The sequence below is a fragment of the Rattus norvegicus genome, chromosome 2, assembly GCF_036323735.1.
Source record: "Rattus norvegicus strain BN/NHsdMcwi chromosome 2, GRCr8, whole genome shotgun sequence".
NCBI lineage: Eukaryota > Metazoa > Chordata > Mammalia > Rodentia > Muridae > Rattus > Rattus norvegicus.
Window position 1 is genome coordinate 155,369,737 of NC_086020.1, and position 22,362 is coordinate 155,392,098.

At 42.8% G+C, this 22,362-nt stretch overlaps 1 long non-coding RNA gene across 1 annotated transcript; it reads left to right on the forward strand.

Annotated features, from left to right (window-relative positions):
* The first annotated feature begins 200 nt into the window (after positions 1-200).
* LOC134485924 (uncharacterized) lies at positions 201-21,319 on the forward strand. Its single transcript, XR_010064302.1, has 2 exons — positions 201-315; positions 18,728-21,319. It is a non-coding gene; the product is annotated as an uncharacterized LOC134485924 (long non-coding RNA).
* The last annotated feature ends 1,043 nt before the right edge of the window (positions 21,320-22,362 follow it).

Sequence of the window (22,362 nt, forward strand, 5' to 3'; positions counted from 1 at the left end):
CTGCCAAGCTCTCGAAGATTCTTAGATACCTGTTACAGAGCCCTGGCTCAGCTCACCACTGCTCACCCACTCTTAACTTGTAACCTCTCCAGACCCCAGCTTTGCTTCCCTTCTCCCAAAGTGGCGGTTTGGCCCAGGGAGTGGCAGTATTAGGAGGTGTGGCCTTGTTGGAGGAAGTGTGTGACTGGACTTGAAGAAACAGTCTGCTCCTGGCTTCCTTTGGATGAAGATGTAGAACTCTCAGCTCCTCGTGCTCCATGTCTGCCTGGATGCTGCCATGCTCCTGCCAAGATGATAATGGACTCCTCAGAACCTGTAAGCCAGCCTCAATTAAATGTTGTCCTTCTAAGAGTTGCCTTGGTCATGGTGTCTGTTCACAGCAGTGGAAACCCTAAGACACTTACCTTCTCCTTTCATATACAACTCAGACATTTTGGTTTCACTCTTGGATCTCTCTTGGTTTCCTGGTCTCCTTGCCCCTCTTTCTTCTCTTTCTCTCTCACTCCTCCCTCCCCCAAAGCCATGTTTAGTCTGCACTCTTCGGGATGCCTCTGGCTGTCCTCTCCTTCATAGCTATAGTAAAATCTCCTCAAGCGTACCTAGGAGCAGCCAGGTCCTCATTTCCCATTCCACAGCGTCTATCTGGCAGCTAATGACCATCTGCAGCTCCAGTTCCAGGGGATCCAACGCTTCCTCTGACCTCCTCAGGCACCAGACATGCACTTGATACACAGACAAAAGTGCAGCTGAAACATTCATATGTGTAACATTTTTAAAAAGGAAATTAAATGTTTAAAATATACATTAGTCAGTAGAAGAAACCGACCCATGTCTCCTGCCTTTTGTCTCTGTATCATTATCACAAGAACCAAGACTTTGGAATGACTTCTCTTCCCGTCGTTTACTCTCGGGTTGCCCTGTGTCCTTTCCTAACCCATTGCCCATCATCTTCTAATTCCTGAATCTGTCCCTTGTGTCCTTTTTATTCTCAGAGTCAACATTAAAACTTCTTTGTATCTCTACTGTCCTCTGTAAATGCAATGTTCACCTTCTCCCTGGGCTAGGACCCAGCTCTCCTCAGGATGTTCTTCAGGCCCCTGACGGCCACGCTAGCTTCATGCCACTCACCCTAGAAAGGAAGAGGGTGTTTTCTGGCCTCACATGCTGCACATCCAGCACTTTTGGACCATGGGTCCTTGGGAGGCCTGTGTGCACCTGTCCTTGCTACAGTCCTGTGGGGACATACTTTAGCTATCAGCTTCCTGTCACTCTGCTTCCTTGGGAACTTCCTAAGGCATGATGATTCTTATAGAGCCCTGTCCTCTTAGTTGCTGTCTCTCCCTCCTAGGATCCTGTCCATTCTGGCTACTCCCTGAGGAAGTCATGGCTCAGCTCATCAACACTGACAGCCCCTCTATAAACCTAATCACTCTGCTAGTCCCTCCCAACTTCCCATCTGTGGGGGCAGAAGGGGCAATTCCTATTCTCACTCATCCAGGGTCACAACCAACGGTCCCAAAACAAAGATTAATAAGAGGAAAGCAGAATAAAGTTGTGTGCCAAAGATGATATGACACAGAAGACTCCAGAAATAAAGACCTAAAGATCCAGAGGAAATGGCCTATTTTTAAGCTTAGATTTTTTAACAAATGGACAGACTTGTAGATATGTAACTAGATAAAGGAATGTATTCTGATGTACTGCATCCCTCCTAGCTGTGGGGCAGGACTCCTCTGGAATAGGAACCTTTGTGGGGAAAATGAAATATATTAGCATTGCCTGATGTGGATGCTGGGAACTGAACCTGGGTTCATTGGAGGAGCAGTAAGCACTCTTAACTTTTAAGCCATCTTTCCAGCTCTTCAATTCTTTTTAAACCAGTTACAATTGCAGAAACAATGAAGCTATTTTCTTAGATAGCAGGGATGCAAGCCCAAAGCTCCTGATGCTTGCATGCTGCTGTCACAGACTTTCTCTGCTTTCTCCTGAGACAGATGACCTTAGCAAAATGGTATCTTGCAGGTCAGCAGAATCCCTTTTGGAGGTGTGACTTGGCAAGAGACCAAGCAATGCGGTCTGGCCATAATTTCATTTTGATTTTAAGAATTTCAGTTGAGCCAAATGAATACCTTGCTCCATTAAGAATGATCTTAGGTAATGGATCTACTCATTGCTTTAGACATTCATCTCTTTAAAGACTTCAGATAATGCCTTTTTGCAATTAATATCCATATGAGTACCTGCCTTTTGCAAACTAAGACAAGTCATTTGATCTTCCTGAGGCTGTACCCAAGTGCACCCATGTAGACTGTTCATGACGATCATTCAACAAACCCATCAAAGTAGGGCAAGAATTTTGAATCCAACAATATTTTGGGATGATACAGCCATAGATCTTTTGTCATTGCTTAATGGCTCACCTGATAGACTCATCTTGTAGCATGTCCATGGTCCTGCTAGGCTGGGATTGAAATAGAAGGCACAGTAGCTGGGCTTCCCATCCACAGGCAAAGGTTGAGTTAGTTACTTCAACCTGAGCCAACACCCTGGTCCCAGAGATCTAGCGGAGTCAGCTGTCCTCTGAATGTGTCAGCTTCAGCCCACACACATAGCTTCTCAGGAACTGGCCCTAAACAGACTTTGGAGGTTGGTCTGGGAGGGTGCAGCAGAGAAGTGTGAATTTATCACCCTATTATCCTTTTATGAGACCCAAATCCCTCTCCTCCAAGATTCCATCTTGGAAAGGAGTAAAGAGAAAGAAGAAAGGTATATTAGTTTAAAAAAATTGTAATGCTTTGGGGCCTTGTCATCTTGGAAAGACTGCCTCTCCTAGAATGTAATTCTTATAAAGAGAGTAAACACCCTTCCTGCACCAAACCTCTCACACAACTGACCAACTGACCACCTCCACCTTCTTGACCTAACTATCATACCAAGCCCACATGGATCTTTTACTAAAATCACCCTGTAGCCCCGAGTCACTGACATTGTTGAGACCTCTAGTGCTAACTCAGCACATCTACTTGGCCTTACCATCCCATCCCACAAAAAACACAGTAAAAACCGTGGCCCAGGCACTACCCCTATCTGTTCCTATTACCAAACCTTGTGTCTCCTCATGTGGACCTGCATGGGATAACTTGCCTTCTGCCCTTGGGACATGTAAGTAATGAGTTCCTCTTTCAATGCCATTGTTTCCACCCAGCATCTAACCATATTCCATTAAACAAAAGCCAGGGGTTTAAAAACAAGAGATAGTGAGAACTTTTCAAAGACAAGCTATTTTTTTTATGAGACAAGCTCTCAAGGGGCCTCAAATTCCCTACAATAGCTGAGAACGACCGTGAACGTCTGGTTCCTCCTGCCTCTAACTCCAAAGTCCTGGATTACGAGCATGAGTCACCATGTCTATTGGATGAGATGCTGAAGACTGGAGGCTTTGTACGTGCTAGGCAAGTACTTTACAAATGTTACCTATCTGCACCCCAGTCACCAGGGGAAAGTGCTTCAAATAGGAGACACCATGATTGCTTCAGTAACCAATTAATCCTACTCAAATCACCCCAAATGTGGCCTTCCTCAATGCCTGCCCCCAATGTTCTGGGTTCCCTAATGAGAAATACACACACACACACACACACACACACACACACACACACACACACACACACACTCTTACTTACATTTTAATATGCCTTAAACAGCTCAATGGTTGGGCCACTTCCAAACCTCCATGCAGCTAACCTACTCTCCCCTCCAATATTCCTGAGTTATTACTTACTAAATCCTATTCCATTGGCTGCCCCTGACACAGACCTCCAGCTCTCTTGGACTGAGCTCCCCAGCCCCTACATCATGGCTATGTTCTCTGTATGGCATCTCTCAGGTGTGGCGTCCACTTCTTTCTCCCCACAGTCCCTTCCCAGGAATCCTAATGTCCCACCTCTGTCTCTGCTGCACTTCCCAATTAATCCTGCTCCTTTTTATTGGATATTTTTATTTACATTTCAAATTAATCCTGCTCTAATCAACCCAGTGGCAGCTACATGTGTTCCTCCTAACTACCTGCCCAAAGTTCTGGGTTACCTAATGAAAGACACACACAGCCTTACATTTTAGTATACCTTAAATAGCTCAATGACTGGGCCTCTCCCAAGCTTCCATGTGGCTAACACCTCCCCTCTGATATCCCTGAATTATTACTTACTAAAATTTATATCCCAACATTGTTGCCCTAGAACCAGTTGCGGGGAGGGCAGGGCCACTCTTCCCTGCTCTTACACGATTGTTCTGCTCTCTCTTCTGCCCTCTCAGGCCTGGCTGCCTGTTCTTTCTCAGCAAGGTGACTATATCTCCTTCTTCCTCCCTTGCCCAGCTTTACAAAAGTCCTGTCTCTCTGCCCAGTCACTAGCTGCCAGCAATTTTATTTACCACTCAAAACCAATTGGGGGTAGGGACCCTCAGTGTCTTACATACAGATTCTTATGCAATTTTGGGAACCCAATTAATATAACACAAGCATTGGACCAAATTTCAACACATGATTCTCTTAAACTTCAAGTTGTAATTTACCTTAGTTTATGGAGTGTGGAAACAAAGACTTTCCCCAGGTAAGAAAGGCTTTCAGGAACCTTGTCACACAGGTTCCAGGAAGCAAATGAGAGCTGTGAAGAATAAAGTGACAGCTGCTGCTTTGTAGACACAGGTGGCTCACAGGTGGCTCACAGGTGGCCGTGGCCTTTGTCTTCTGTCCACCTGTGATGGTTTGAAGTGCTTCTATATACTTACCCCACCTCATTCTTGCTAATTCTTAAGCAGAGTAGGTAGTACCTGCTTTACAGATGAGATTCACTGTCAAATACATTTCCATACTCTCAAGCTATGTGACCCTGGGCACAATATGAGCTGCTCTATGGTTCTGATTCTTTCTCTATAAGAGACTGCTGCTCGGGGAAGATGTATCCTAAAGTATCAGAAAGTCAGGGCTAGGTGGCTCAGTTGGTAAAGGGTTTGCCACACATGGAGTTCAGAACCTCAGCGCCCAGATTAAAAAACTGAATGTGGCAATGTGCACCTGTAATCCCAGTGCTGAGGAGGAAGAAAGAGGAGGATCCCTGGGGCATGTTGGCCAAACAGTCTAGCTGAATTGATAAACTCCAAGTTCAGTCAGAAACCCTGTCTGAAATAAGGTGTAAAGCATCTCTATTTGCTGAGCCATTTTGCTAACCCTTATGAGCAACCTATTATTTTATATAATATATAAGCAACCTGTTATATAATATATATAATTAATATCTTATTATATATTACATATAATATATTATTGTATATTATATATAATAAAATATAAGCAATTTATACAATAATTTATATAACATTAAATATAATATATAGTATTACTATATAATATATTAAGCAATCTATTATTTTAAAAGTTACAGTGATTAATTGAAAGTGATGTTCTGGTTAGATCACATATGCAAATATGGTCCCATAAGATTATAATGGAGATGAAAAATCTCTATTGCCAGTAATGTCAGAGCCATTCGGTGAAATGTATTTCTCACTTGGTCACAGCAATGCTGATGTAAACAAATCTATGATGTCATAGGTTTTCTATAAGCATACATATGAATTTGTAAATAATACCAATTACTTTACATAATAACTATGACTAAGTTTCTAGTCTCTGGATTTACTGATCTATACCCTTTATTGTTATTTAGAGTGTAATCTTTCTGCTACTGTAAGCCTAGCCAAGAACCCAAGACTGGAGAGTTCATAGACCCTGAAGAAGAACCTACCACTATTATTTTGAATGAACATAATATCAACTTCCTAAATACTTACCTTAATCCCATAAATCAGTGCAGCTCTCAACTCTCATCAGCAGTAGACAGCAACTAATACAGAGACTCACACGTGGTCAAAGTGCACATAACAAGTGACTGTGGAGGGCCCGGCCACAGATGAGTCATCTGCATCTCACCCTGTCCCTCAAATCTCAGCGAACATTCAGGAAGAAGGAACAGAAAGGCCATAAGAGTCAAAGATTGAGGACAAATGCTGTGAAATAGCATTTGGGGGACATGACAGGATGCTCGACTTGTGAACTCACAGCAGCTATAGCTACATGAATAGGACCTACACAAGATCAAGCCAGCCAACATGGCAGCCTGGGCAGGGGGAGGGGCTCACGAAGCCCCACCCTTTTCTGAGAAGTTGTTCTAATTGAAGATTGCAGGAAGAGGGAGAGTCAATTTTCTGGAGAATGTTTCCTAGCATGTCAACCATGCTGCAATGGATGACACCTAGTGAATGTGTGTGTGTGTTTGTGTGTGTGTGTGTGTGTGTGTGTGTGTGTGTGTGTGTGCAGCACTAATTGTCTACTAAAGGCAGGGAGGTGTGAGGTTGGGAGAGGAGTAAGGAGCATCGTGGAGGTCTGGAAGGAGTGGAAATGGGAAGTAAGGTGTGGATGTGATCAAACATTGTACTGTGTATGAAAGACTCAATGAATACATTTAAAACGTTTTGAGAAAATGTTCCAGTAGGCTATGAGATATGATATCCTTGGCAGCTTCATACATATTGGGCTTGCTGATCCTTTAAACATCATTTTCTTCTGACCTGAATTTTGTTATTTTATTCACTGTGGCCTTAACCATACAGAACCCACTGCTGCTCTTACTGATGAGAAGCCACATTGAGTGATCGACCTGAAAACAAGATTTAAAGTAATTAATAACTGCAGAGTGGAAAGCCCAGGCTGGTTATTACTCACTGGTCAGGCACGTCCCATTGCAGCACAGATGTGAACTTGAACAAGAGCCAAGTGACAGAAACCACTGAAGCTTCATTTACTTCATTAAAGGCAAAAAAACTAATCAAGGTTTGAAAAGGGCCTAGAATGTGTGGAGAAACTCTTAATGACCTAGACTAATAACGCAAGAGCATATCTCTCCACAAAAGAGTGAATCTCACCGTGATAAAGAAAGAGGGAAAGTTGTCTGTGATCTTAAAGACGCTGACCCATCACTATACTGAATTCACAGCTAGCCATGGCTGGTTTAAACTACTCAGGAATCATTACACATTCATTAGCTGGTGTGAAAGTCAGCATGGAATCTACCAGTACTGGTGTGAAGCCAGACAAGGAATTTTTGAAACCTGTAGCTGAGTTGTTCGTGGAAGAAAATTCACTGGAGCAAATCTTTTTTCTTTTCTTTCATATACATAATCTAGACTTTTTTTTATTAGATACTTTTTTATTTACATTTCAAATGTTATTCCCTTTCCCAGTTTCCCATCCATAAGCCCCCTCTCTCTCCCCCAACACCTCTTCTATAAGGGTGTTCCCCTCCCTATCCCCTCCAACATTCCCCTACACTGTGGGGTCCAACCTTGTTAGGACCAAGGGCTTCCCCTTCCATTGGTGCCCAAAAAAGCCATCCTCTGCTACATATGCAGCTGGAGCCCTGGGTCAGTCATGTACAGTCTTTGGGTAGTGGTTTAGTCCCAAGAAGCTCTGGTTGGTTGGTATTGTTCTGCTTTTTTTTTTTATTAGTCCAAACCATATTGTATTTGATTGCATTATGAAATAATTGAATATTAACTTTTAAATGTTAACATTTCTTTTTCTTTTTTTTTATTAACTTGAGTATTTCTTTTTTTTATTTTTTTTTTACATATTCTTTTTTTTTATTTTATTTTATTTTTTATTATCTTGAGTATTTCTTATATACATTTCAAGTGTTATTCCCTTTCCCGGTTTCCGGACAGACATCACCCTCCCCCCTCCCCTTCCTTGTGGGTGTTCCCCTCCCAAACCTCCCCCCATTGCCGCCCTCCCCCCACCAGTCTAGTTCACTGGGGGTTCAGTCTTAGCAGGACCCAGGGCTTCCCCTTCCACTGGTGCTCTTACTAAGATATTCATTGCTACCTATGAGGTCAGAGTCCAGGGTCAGTCCATGTATAGTCTTTAGTTAGTGGCTTAGTCCCTGGAAGCTCTGGTTGCTTGACATTGTTGTACATATGGAGTCTCGAGCCCCTTCAAGCTCTTCCAGTTCTTTCTCTGATTCCTTCAACGGGGGTTCTATTCTCAGTTCAGTGGTATGCTGCTGGTATTCGCCTCTGTATTTGCTGTATTCTGGCTATGTCTCTCAGGAGCGATCTACATCCGGCTTCTGTCGGTCTGCACTTCTTTGCTTCATCCATCTTGTCTAATTGGGTGGCTGTATATGTATGGGCCACATGTGGGGCAGGCTCTGAATGGGTGTTCCTTCAGTCTCTGTTTTAATCTTTGCCTCTCTCTTCCCTGCCAAGGGTATTCTTGTTCCCCTTTTAAAGAAGGAGTGAAGCATTCACGTTTTGATCATCCGTCTTGAGTTTCATTTGTTCTAGGCATCTAGGGTAATTCAAGCATTTGGGCTAATAGCCACTTATCAATGAGTGCATACCATGTATGTCTTTCTGTGATTGGGTTAGCTCACTCAGGATGATGTTTTCCAGTTCCAACCATTTGCCTACGAATTTCATAAAGCCGTTGTTTTTGATAGCTGAGTAATATTCCATTGTGTAGATGTACCACATTTTCTGTATCCATTCCTCTGTTGAAGGGCATCTGGATTCTTTCCAGCTTCTGGCTATTATAAATAAGGCTGCAATGAACATAGTGGAGCACGTGTCTTTTTTATATGTTGGGGCATCTTTTGGGTATATGCCCAAGAGAGGTATAGCTGGATCCTCAGGCAGTTCAATGTCCAATTTTCTGAGGATCCTCCAGACTGATTTCCAGAATGGTTGTACCAGTTTGCAACCCCACCAACAATGGAGGAGTGTTCCTCTTTCTCCGCATCCTCGCCAGCATCTGCTGTCCCCTGAGTTTTTGATCTTAGCCATTCTCACTGGTGTGAAGTGAAATCTCAGGGTTGTTTTGATTTGCATTTCCCTTATGACTAAAGATGTTGAACATTTCTTTAGCTGTTTCTCAGCCATTCGGCATTCCTCAGCTGTGAATTCTTTGTTTAGCTCTGAGCCCCATTTTTTTAATAGGGTTATTTGTTTCCCTGCGGTCTAATTTCTTGAGTTCTTTGTATATTTTGGATATAAGGCCTCTATCTGTTGTAGGATTGGTAAAGATCTTTTCCCAATCTGTTGGTTGCCGTTTTGTCCTAACCACCGTGTCCTTTGCCTTACAGAAGCTTTGCAGTTTTATGAGATCCCATTTGTCGATTCTTGATCTTAGAGCGTAAGCCATTGGTGTTTTGTTCAGGAACTTTTCCCCAGTGCCCATGTGATCGAGACTCTTCCCCACTTTTTCTTCTTTTAGTTTGAGTGTTTCTGGTTTGATGTGGAGGTCCTTGATCTACTTGAACTTAAGCTTTGTACAGGGTGATAAAAATGGGTCAATTTGCATTCTTCTACATGCTGACCTCTAGTTGAACCAGCACCATTTGTTGAAAATGCTGTCTTTTTTCTATTCGATGGTTTTAGCTCCTTTGTCAAAGATCAAGTGACCATAGGTATGTGGGTTCATTTCTGGGTCTTCAATTCTATTCCACTGGTCTATCTGTCTGTCTCTGTACCAATACCATGCAGTTTTTATCACTATTGCTCTGTAATACTGCTTGAAGTCAGGGATGGTAATTCCCTCAGAATTTCTTTATTGTTGAGGAACCAGGACATGTAAATTTTTAAAAAATCCAATTAAAAAAAAGAAATGTCAAGAAGTTTTAAAAACAAAGATAAACTTATCATTAATGATAGAAAATCTGGTCCTCACTCACCTCAACTCTGAGTTCTACTGGCTACAAACCTGGGAAATGTCCATCAAAGTGTGCCATGACTTAAATGTTTTATACCATGCGTTTGCTGGGCCTTTTCTTTGTTCACATAGACTCTGATATATGAATACCTACTGTGTGCTCAACTGCCTACTGTGTGCTCAACTACATACTGTGTGCTCAACTGCCTACTGTGTGCTCAACTGCCTGTAGTTTTCAGTACAGCTGCCTGCTTCGGCAAGGAATTACTAAAGCCCTGTGGTCAAGGTGTGCTGTGCTCCACTCTCTGTGCTTGCTTGTAATTTCTGCAATGTTGACACAGTGAAGAAATAATCTAATGACGTGTTTCTTAAATATATATTCCCCTCATTAAGTGATGTCTGACTGTATATCACTTAAGCTTCCACAAATTGACTCAAAAAATGGCTATAATACAGTACAGTAATGCATCAGACATGTAAAAGCCACCATTTCCTAATTCTTTTACGACCTTGTATTATTACCAGCCCTGGAAGTTAGTATATACTTCCAGTTGTGTGTGTGGTGGGAGTCCCAGTAGCAATATGCTATTATACGTCTCTCCCAGCACCTTAGGTGGCACCCTATACAAAAGCTAATAGTAATTTTTGTCAAACCTAGGACCCCATTCCTGCTAGCCATACATCTACCACTGAACTACACCCCATTCGTGGTGAGCATTTTCACACCATGGAAGTTGGCAAACACTGCAATGGTGTGTGCTGCCTTTCCACAACGCTGGTTGTGAGCTGTTTACCAGCATACCACTGGCATCAGATAACCCGAGAAATCTCTAGATAAAAGTAAAAGTCATGTATGAAGTTTTCAGCCAAGACAAGCAGCCAACACTGCAGTTACATCAATATCTCCAGACCAGAAAACAGAGTCTGCAGGTTCCTTGTTCAAAAGTATTAAGACTTGTCAGCAGGAGCTGGAGAGATGGATGGAAGTTAAGAATACTTGTTGCTCTTGCAGAAAACCAGGGTTCGGTTTCCAGGACCCACATAGTAGCCCAAAACCATCTGTAACTCTAGTTCCAGGGGGGTCCAATTCTTTCTTCCGACCTCTGTAGGATCAGGCATGCACATGGTACACTTACATACATACAGGCAAAACACATATACATGTAACGAAATAAATAATTCTGTCTAAAATGAAAGGAAAAACACTATTACGTCACAGCAGAGCACTGAAGCATATTTGGAATCCTTCTAAGGGCAGCTGTATAGGCTACAGGCCTGAGAAACCAGCCCTGCAGTAGCCATACTGCAAATGCAAGGCCCTCACCACCTCCTCTGCTGAGATCGATCTTACAGTATCTTTACTAAGAGTTTGCATAATTCAAGTGAGGCATTGGATTTGCCCTTCAGTAAAGCACACACAAGCACACTCACCTATATAGTTACTCATACACACACATACACACACACACACACACTCACACTCACACATTCACATACAAACGCATACAGACACACTCATATACAAACACAGACACACTCACACTCACACATTCACATACAAACGCATACAGACACACTCATATACATACACACACACACACGCACACATCCACTCATATACACTTTCACATACACATAGACACAAACACACATGAATTGACATGCACATATACTCAGAGACTCACAGACACACTCACATACACAAAGGCACAGACACACACACATATACTCACACACTTGCACACGTACTCTCACACACACATACTCATATTCACACTCATACACACAGACACACACACAGACACACTCAATATACTCACACACATACACATACTTACATGCACACACACACATACTTACATACACAGACACACACACAAACACTATTACATATACACACTCTCACACACACCTACACATACATACTCAAATACATGCACACCCTCTCTTACACACATACACACACACATGCACACACACACTCCTACGGTTTCCTCTGGACACTGTTCATTGGAAACAACTTACACCCTCTGCCACCTGTAGTTAGAACTCTCACAGGGTCTTGTCAACCACAAACATTGAGGCCACCCTGAGCAACACTGCCAAGCCCAAGGCAACAAGAGGACCTAGAAAACATCAAGGAAGGCATCTGTAAGCACAGTCCCTATGTGACAAGGCCTCCGCCTAAGAAGAGAATCTATACACAGGTCAGGAGGGCAGAGCACAGGACACGTTGAGCTAAGCTGGCTGCAGAGGAGGCTGGGAAAGAAGTGTTTCTCACATTTGGCTTCTGGCATTTTCACAGTGGAAAGACACTGTCCCAGGGTAAACTGCCATGTTCTCTGGATCCCCAAATATATTTCCAGGCTTCATCTCTACTTCTGCTTCTTGGCCCTAAAGAAGTCATTGCCTGTTCCTCTGACAAATGAATAACCCTTGGCCCTCTTGGTGCTTTCAGTTGTGCTCCTTCTTGATGTTCATACTTTCTCTCTGAAACTCCTCAGGTGTAGGTGCTCCCTAGCACAGGCTAGCTCCTTTGTCATTGTCACTGGTACACTTTTTTCTCTCTGAAACTCCTCAGGTGTAGGTGCTCCCTAGCACAGGCTAGCTCCTTTGTCATTGTCACTGGTACACTTTTTTCTCTCTGAAACTCCTCAGGTGTAGGTGCTCCCTAGCACAGGCTAGCTCCTTTGTCATTGCCACTGTTGGCTGCTGAAAAACACACAGATGTGGTTAACCTGAAGTTGGAAATGATTAGCATTTAAATGACCCATAAGATTGTGGGACTGGGGGAGATGGCTCAAGAAGGAGAGGCCAGGGTCTCACAACACAGCAAAGCAGTCTAGAAACAAGATGCTCATAGCATACAGCTCGGGATCTGACGATATAATAATCAAGTTCATAATAGTTATTCCCCTAGACCAGCAGTTCTCAACCTGTGCATTGTGACCCCTTTGGGGTTGAATGAGCCTTTCTCAGTGGTGGCTATCAGATATCCTGCATATCAGATATTTACATTACAATTCAAGTTACAAATTCAATAGCAAATTACAGTCATGAAGGAGCAGTGAAAATAATTTCACGGTTGGGGGTCACTACATGAGGAACTGTATTAAAGAGCCAATGTATTAAGAAGATTGAGAACCACTGCCCTAGACACTCCTATAAAATTAGTTAGTTGTGCCAGAGATATTCTTTGAAATGAGGGTTCAACCCAGGACTGCAGCCACCGTACCTCTCTGGTTACCTTGCTCTCCTCAGGGTGGAAGCATGCTTCAGTCCCTCTATGAATTTTACACCACTGCCAGTTTTAAAGGTCACAGGTGCCATTTTGTAAATGTCTGTTTCATGAGGAACAAAAGGTAGCTTCTGTTTCTTTCTTTACTGCACATCAAGACCCATTGGCCAAAAAGCCTGTTGGCACCACCCACAAATCCACACACTCTCTGTTTTCAGCATTTCCCAGATAAACAGGGTCTTGGCCATTTGACTCTGCCTGCTTTGTATGCCCGAGAAACCACACCCAATGTCTGCTAGCCATAGCGAAGATGAGCCCTGTCCATGTGGAAGACCCCAAGCCACTGTTGCCCTCAGTCTCTAGCACAGAGACTTCCCATCACATACTAAAGCCTGTCTCCTAGACACACAGCCTCCTCCAACATCTCCACTCCCTTGAGCCTCACTTTGCTTCTGTGGGCCCCACACTGTGTCCTCTAAAGAATCTCATTCTAGCCCTGGCCAAGCTCTGCATCCTCAAATGTGCCATGCACACCCCTCACTGGGTATTAGCTTGTCTGGTGGTTCCTCCTGGTTGGGTCAAGGGCATATCTCTTTATCAAGAATACCACAGGAGTGACCGTATGGAATGGCAATGGGCAGGAAGGGGTCGATCTGTCCTTTTGCCGGTGGTATTGACATCCATCATTTGATTGCAATGATGCCCACCGTAAAGATACTTTTCAAACCATTGGTAATGAGTGAGTATTAGATATCCAGATCCTCAGATACTGTGTAAGCAGCTCCTTCATTCTGCTTTCACCCACTATTTGTAGTATCATTGATGTTTCCTACCTGAGTAGTTACTATCATGAATGCCCTGTGGTTGTTTTTTCAACTTCTATATCCCTCTGTGTTTATTATATCCTATCTTATTATGACAGCAAGTTTTCTATTTTATCTATTTATTTATTCATCCCTCAGTTTCTCTAGGTGCACAAAGGTAGGCAAATTGTCATCCATGGGACAAATCTGTTTTCTTACCTGTTTTGCAAATAAAGTTTTATTAGAACATAGGCACACATTAGTTTTCATAATATCTAGGGCCACTTTTGTGCCCCATCGGTAGAGCAGAATAGCTGACTGAGACTGTATATCTTTTAAAAACTAAAATATTTATCATCTAGTCCTTTATGGGAAACACCAGCCCCTGATTTATATCTTCAAGATACGTTCTTATTTTATCCCGCCAGTCATTATCTATTTTGATTCCCAAGTTGTCCTAGATTTTGTGGTAGCACCCATCGCATCTGACTTCTGTACCTTTTCGTATTTCCACAGCTCTGTAAGCCCTCCCTTACTCTGAGGTACAGTGAGATATTCTGGCTTATTTCTTGCTCTCTGTTATGAATTGGCCATCTCTCCAGGGACCATTCATTCCCTTTACTTGGGACATTCCTTTCAGCTTTGGGTAGGGACAGAGGCAAGAGCTACAGCTCTCAATGTCACCCTCAGCAGTGTTAGAAGGCTCCCCTAGACATCAAGGACCTCAACTTAGGCCAAACCAGGATTCATGGGGTTGGCACTAAAAAGACTTTCAGGACTAGGTGGTTTTTGAACCAGAGTAGAGGATTAATGGATATTGTTTAGATGATTTAAGATTTAAGGTTGAGAGGAGAAATACTCAGAAAGAAAAACAAGACACAGCAGGTGTGGGTTTGGACATTTATGGAAGAATCACACCCATTGTTCCTCACCATAGCTGTCTATAAGCTTGGGTAGGGGTTGAAGTTACTATCTTTAAGGAATTGCTAAGAAACCTACATACGATCACCGGGTGATCCCTGCCGACAGGATTACAGTTGATAACATCCCACGACGCTGGAAGGTAGGATATCTTTTTTTTTTTTTTTTTTCTGGAGCTGAGGACCGAACCCAGGGCCTTGCTTGCTAGGCAAGCGCTCTACCACTGAGCTAAATCCCCAACCCCAGGTAGGATATCTTTACAGTTGTTAAACAGCCTTGTTTGTGATTCCCAGGTAACCTCTGTGGAAAAGAACAAGGCCCTTCCCAAGGTCATACACGTTCAGGTCATAAGCTCTTATAAGTCTGGATCTTGTTGGTTTAAGAAGTGTTTTTGAAAGGAGTAGTAACTCTGTATACAAGAAATGTTTTTAAAAATAACCAAAGATAGTCAGTTTGATTGGGGCCCAAATTTTCTCAATCTCTGCCCTCGTCTTTGCACACAGTAGCCAATCAGGTCAGACTGAAATCTGCTCACAGATGTAAAAGACAGAGGTCATTTTGGCCAAGTGTACTCACTTGCCCTTTTTGGGTTCAGGTGCTTCTTTTTGACAAAAAGAAATCACCTTGCTGAATTGATTTGCTCCTTGGTGAAACACTGAGATTTTTCTTCCCCCAGCAAACGTCAGCACCCTTCTGCTAACTCCAGAAATGAGAGTGCAAAGGCCACCAACCCACAGCCAAGGGGTTCTTTTTTGTTTTTTGTTTTTTGTTTTTTGTTTTGCTTTGTTTTGTTTTTGAGACAGGGACTGCCCTGGCTGGCCTGGAATTCACTATGTAGATCAGGCTGGCCTTGAACTCACAGAGATCCCATCTGCTCAGCCTCCTTACTGAAGATGTGCACCACACCAACTTATTTTTAAAGGTCCCACTTTTTAATATTGCCAACAATGGGAATTAGATTTCAAAATGAGTTTGGAAGGGGATAAATAGTCAAACTGCTGCTACACCCATAAATAGATTCAAAACTTGCAAAGACTCAAAACTAAGTTGACAGACTCTTGGTTTGTTCTCCGTTAAATCACTTGAAAATAAGCTGTGGTTACCACAGTACTTTTCCCTGTGTCTCCTCTGAATTGTCTATAGGCAAAAATGCCATCATTACAACTCAGAACATTAATCATTTATTTTTTTAAATGTTTTAATTGTTCTAAAGTAGCAATATAAAATATACTGTGTCCTAGTTTCCTTTCTGTTGCTGGGATAAAACATTAACCAAACACTGCTTAGAGGAGAAAGGGCTTGCATTCCATCATTGAGGGAATTCAAGGCAGGAACTCAGGCAGGAACTTGGAGAAGAAACCTTGGAGAGATGCTGCCTGCTGGCTTGTTCACCAGCCAATTCATCGCCAGTTAGCTTTCCTATACAGCCCAGAGAACGGTACTATCCCCCGTGAGCCAGTCTCCTACATCAATTAGCAATGAAGACAATTCCCACAGGCCAATCTGATCTAGTCCATTTCTCAACACAGGGTTGCCGCTCAAGATGACCTGGACTCCTAAACAATCAAAAAACACGCTTCGGAATATGAGGTCTGACGTTTTAATTCCATAGTTTAAGGTGTCTGCTGAGCATGCTCACAGTCTGGAATTCAACCTCAAACCCTCAATAAATAAATAAGTAAATAAATAATAAAATTCAGTGATGTTAAATATAGTCATAGTGCTACGTAACAAATTTCTGGAACTTTCTCACCAGGTAAAACCGAAGCAAAAATTTTTCATTCCCACATGTTAATTTTCATCCAATACTGTTATATAATGCGAAGGCCATATTCCAACTTTCCAAATCACCCTTCCCCTTTACCCATGGGCTCTAAGTGTGCCACACACACTCAGTGAGCTATGGCCCCTGCCCTCTGTTTCTTATTGTCCCTCTGTCACCACCTTCTGCACTCACTGGGCTCTTACTGGCCCTATTGTTGTCCTGTTCAATGTACTGTTGTCACAGTTGGCGTGCGGGAGCCCATTCAACCTTGCTTTTCTACACGGCCGCGTTAATCTTTCAGTATTTCATTACTTTTGAACTCAATAGAATTTCCCAGGCTGAACCTTTTCTGTCCAAGACACCAACTCCGCCATTTCTGAGAACATGGTTTCTTTAGTGGAGAACGGAACACAGAAAGCAGTCTAGGGGCTTTGGTGTTGAATACATCGCAGTACCAGACCAAGCCTGTACCGATGTGCTCATTTCTAGGCAAGAGCATCCTTGATTCTAGTCACTGTCACCGTGCAGATAGGAGGCATCCACTGAGCCGCACGCTCTGTCTCAACATGGGCATTCATGCTGCTCCCTGCAGTCCAAATCCCACAGCACAGGGTGCTTTTAGCCTTTCCTCAGACTCTATTCTCTCTCCCTCTTCTCTCACTGTGAAAGCTCTGGCTCACAAAAAAAAAAAAAAAAAGTTAACGTGTTCATTAATTCCGTCTGTCTGATAATGCACACCCAAACATTTAGAATTTCATTATCGGCTCCACGGTTAAGCACAAACCTACCACTAAGTCCAGAAATTTTTGTCACCTTAGGATATACTCCACTGAGAATATAAATTGGAAATTGTGTGCTAAAAAATTATTTGCACTTTTTTTTTCATGTTATAAATTTTTTTCTTCTTCTCCTGGTATCTCCCCCTTGGAGTCTCAAGGAAGAAAATGACTCTGTGTCATTCAGACTGGCTGAGCTTCTGGGTGGTCTTCTTGGGTCTACCTCTCTGGGGTCAGGATTACAAGCATGTGTCACCCACCATACCTGGCTCCAAGCTATTAATGTGCAGTGCTGACTTACATCAATATACATATTTTTATTCTGGTTTTACTTAGTTTGATTCTTCAGTTTGTTAAACAGAAAATTCAAAAGTCGAACCAACAGAAAAAAGCATGCTTAGAAAAACTATTGATTGATTAGAGAAATCTTAATCCCATTCTTTCCACTTTTATCCTGTTTGCTCCTGTACTGTCAATAGTGGGGGGATGGTACATGCACACACATGAGTATTTGTCTCCTGCTATTCCTCTGCACCTTATCTTTTGAGACAAGATATCCCACTCAACCCCAAGTTCATCATTATGTTAGGCTACCTGGGCTCTGAGGTCCTGATATACCCCTGTCTCTGGCCCATAGCACTAGGGTTATAGCCCTGGGCCAACACACGTGGCTTTTTTACATGGCTGCCAAGGATCCAAACTTAGGTCCTTGTGTGACAGTCACTTTACTGACTGAGCCATCTCAATGGGACAATTTTCAATAGTTTTTAGACAATCTGCCCATGTTTAATTGAGAAATCTTGTTACCTCCCTCCTGAAGCCCTGGACCCTTCCCCTCAAGGCACATCGGTGAGGGCATCTCCTCTGTTTGCTGACCCTAATCAATCATGTGAGCTCTGCAGGCTCAGTCTCATCGGCAGTGAGGGATGGCAGTGCCTTGCTTGGTGAGAGTAGATATGTGAGAAGTGACTTTGCTGTGCCAATGCCAGATATGGTCCTGATTTCACTGCTAGTCACCATGTCTTGGGCCCTGACCATAACAGCCCAGGCAGCCCCAGGTGCTCATGGGAATTCACTGACTCCCGACTATAGCGGACTAGGACTCCATACATTGAAAGCAAGCAGTTGAGTGGAGCGTGTGAAGTGAGGCCTTCTGGCTGCAGAGACCAGGCTCCCACTCTGCTGTGTGGGACTGACTCTAATTATGAATGGACTCACGCCAGGCCAGGGACAGCACTAATCTGTCATCTCAGATCCACTTTCTGTATTAACAAGAAACCCAGGAAGTAAGCCAGTAGACTCATAAAATGATCTCTCCACATATTGGGAGCCTCAAGGAAATGTTTAAAAAAAAAAAAAAACAGTTCACCTTTGATTGACAAGCTTTGGTATGACAAAACTTCCTTGACTCACAGCAAGTTGCTCTAATAATAAAGTATAACCCACTCTCTTATTTCACAGCTCAAAATTGAAGATTATTCAAGAGGAACCGACTGAAATGCTGAGTAACTACCCAACCAAAACATTACTACTTTAAAGGAACATGGGCAAAATCTTAGTGGTGGCCATTTTAAAAACATTGGAAGGAACGTGGCTGTCCTTGGAGGAGTCTAGCTGAAGTGTGAGACACAACTGCAATGCTCTGTAGTCTTGAACAAGGATCGATTGAAGGAAAAATTAGTCCCACATGCAATTGTAAGTAAGTACGCAGTGTGCAGAAGAACTAAGTCTGATTTGACTCTACTTTGAAGATGACTGACTCGGCTTGTAGACGCATAGAGAGAAAGCTAGAATAAGTTAACAAGCTCTGAACTGTGGGGGGAAAATCACTAGGTGATTTTTTTTTTGGTTGCCTAAATTATAGTAGGTTGTTTGAATTATTTATAAGCACTAATTTGATTTTGATATCATACAAAAACGATATATTGTTTCAGTAGGCAGACAGACAGACAGGGTCTGTCAGAGATGGAGGCAGAGAAACTGCAGCCTGAAGTGTGGCTCTGCTCCCCAAGTCTATCAACTGCTGCCCGGATTCCTGGCAGCAGAATTCTACGGCTGGCAGGCTCAACGACACAGCCTCCTGCCAACAGGACATTGGCAAGCAGGGACATTAGAAATCTTCCTTGAGAGAATTTTAACAAAAGCCTAATAGGCATTACCACTTGGAACGATGGCCAAAGGCGAAAATCCATAAAAATCCCCATCCCCCAAGTCTCTATACATGGTAGGGGGGAAAAATGCAGCCATTAAGGCAGTGAAAGGAAGTAGGGTCATTAGGAAATCAAACTGGCTTGGCTGCAGAGAAGACAAGAACACGGTAAGTGCAATCCATCTTCAGAGAACTCCCTTCCCATCAGGCCTTGGGACCGACTGGGCCATAAAAGCAGCAGAGATAAGATAAATAATCACTGGGAAAGCTGACATCTTTATAGTGATCCACAAATGTCAGCAATTCACATCCATTTTATGCCCCACTGCATTTGTCTGTCGCTTCCAGAAATGTGGGGACACGGGATTTCCAGCTGAGGACGTTGTTGGGTCACACAGCGGGATCCAAGGCAGGCTTTAACACACCCACTTCTGTGATAGAACATAGGGCCGTATTTGCTGTCTCCTTGGAACTACACCAAATCATGACAGTGTAGTTCTCTTGCTGAAAGGCGGATAAACAACGTCTGCACTCAAGGCCAGAAGGCTGGTGCAGAGGAGCCTAAGGGTGCGGGGGACCATAGATGAGAAGAGAAACTCAACAGTTGACTTTCCATTTGAGAGTGGGGACGGCACGCCAGGAGAGCATGGTCCCACAGACACATGATAATGTCCCCTTTATTTTCTGTTCTCAGACCAGCTCCCGTAGCTGTGGTTTCCCCCCAAAACCTCTCCTCCAGTGTCCAGACACGTGGGATGCAGAGGAGGGCTTGTGGGAAAGCCTTTCCTATCCTAGTCTCTTTTGGAGGGCTACAGTTCCTCCCTGAAAGACAGAAAACAAAACAGTCAAATTGAACTAAAACCAATAACGAGGCCTCCATGGAGGACCATTTTAATGAAATTATCTCCTGAGGCTTTCTGCACACAGTTCCTAAAGACAAGGTCAAGCAGGAAAAAAAAATCCAGGACTTCTCTTCATATTTCTTGTCTGCTCACGAAAAGGTAACTTTGATTGGTTGGGGTTTTTTGTTTGTTCATTTGTTTGTTTTTTAATGAGACACATGCTTCTGTCTAAATCCTGGAGTTTCCCATGATGTTGACTACAGAATGAATAATTTTGAATAGCCAAGCACAATACCCATATGCTAATCAATGTAAGCTCAAAGTTGCTGAAACCATGGCATTCAATCCTGCTTCCTCATTCAGCTAAAAAGTTACTGAGAGAGTTTTCCAGACTTTAAAAATGATAAATAATCTTTTATTTTATTATGCCTGTATTTGCATTTATAAAATCAGAGAGTATAAATTCATTTATTTCCTTTAAAGCCCATATATATATATATATATATATATATATATATATATATATATATATGCACACACATACATGCCTTTTTGGAAGTAGCAAGGTATCCATAAATAGGATACTAGTTAAATAAGTTGTAATATCTCCAAATATGGGATAAAGTATCATGAATCTACTAAAAACATTGGCCCAAATCTTCGGAAATTCTTGTGGAACAACCTCCAAGATACATTGTTAAGGATATATAAAAAAGTAAAACCCTTATGTGGAGCTGAGCAAGGTGATCCCAGTGCTTGGGAGTCTGACACAGGAGGATGACCTCAATTTACAGCCATAAATGAGCTACAGAGTGAAACCAGGGCCCGTCTTGTTGTAGAATAAGAAGATGTGTCAAAAAGCAAATGAGGGGGGCTGGAGAGATGGCTCAGAGGTTAAGAGCACCGACTGCTCTTCCAGAGGTCCCGAGTTCAAATCCCAGCAACCACATGGTGGCTCGCAACCATCTGTAATGGGATCTGATGCCCTCTCCTGGTGTGTCTGAAGACAGCTACAGTGTACTCATATATAATAAATAAATAAATAAATCTTTAAAAAGCAAATGAGGGAGGGAGAGGGAAGAAGAGAGAATTGCCACAGTATCCTCTATAACATATAATTACATACATTCGCAAATGTTTAAGTATGTAGACACAGACATACCAGACTGATAAGAATGTGCTCCCCGAAGGAAGAGAATGGGGTTGCCCTGGTAGCAAGACGACTGTTCCCATATGTGGTCTTTAGGACTGTTGGAATTTTCCCTTGATTCTTTTTTCAATGTTTTAGCTCCACATGTGGCCAACCCAGCTCAGTTAATACCCAAAATCATTTACAAAAGCAATTCATATACTCTAACAACTCTTGCCTCAGGCCAGCTATGGTGGAATCCGCCTTTAGTCCCAGCACTCAGCAGGCAGGAGGCAGGAGCGTCTGCATAGTGAGTTCCAGGAGAGCCAAATGTACACAGAAAAACCCTGTCTCAGAAAACAACCAAAAATTCAAAACCGAAATCCATCTGTCCCAATGCAATAATCGTAGCATGTACTCACCTCTGATCATGTTTCAACAAAGTTTAAGCCTTTGATTTGCACATCCCCAAAGCAAAGACTCCCTCATGAAGACTGGAACACAACATTTGCGCAACTTTTTCGTAAGTCACCAGGGTGATGGACTGGTGCTTGGCAGGGGCTGGGTTTCAGCTGCAGAAGGCAATGGCTTTCTCTCTCCTGGCCACTGGGTACTTTTTCATCATTGGATCATTCAGGTTGAATTGAACTTGACTTACAGTGATCAATTATGTCTTTTGGTATTACCAGACCTAATTCATTACCCGATCCCTGGGGACAAAGTTTAGCATTACATATGTTTATAGCGGCAGCCAAATTTATAATCTGCTTATCAGTTCAGTACACTGCTTGGTCATTCTTCCACCTCTACTCAAGAAACAGTAATACACATCACAAACCTAACGATGACGCAATACAGTTCCCATGTTTGCAGCCATGTTGGAGAAGCAAACGGACACTAACGTTTGTCATGTAGATGCCTGTACTTAAACCACATAACCAGGAATTGAGAGCCAAGGTTGAAAGCGGAGTCCCAA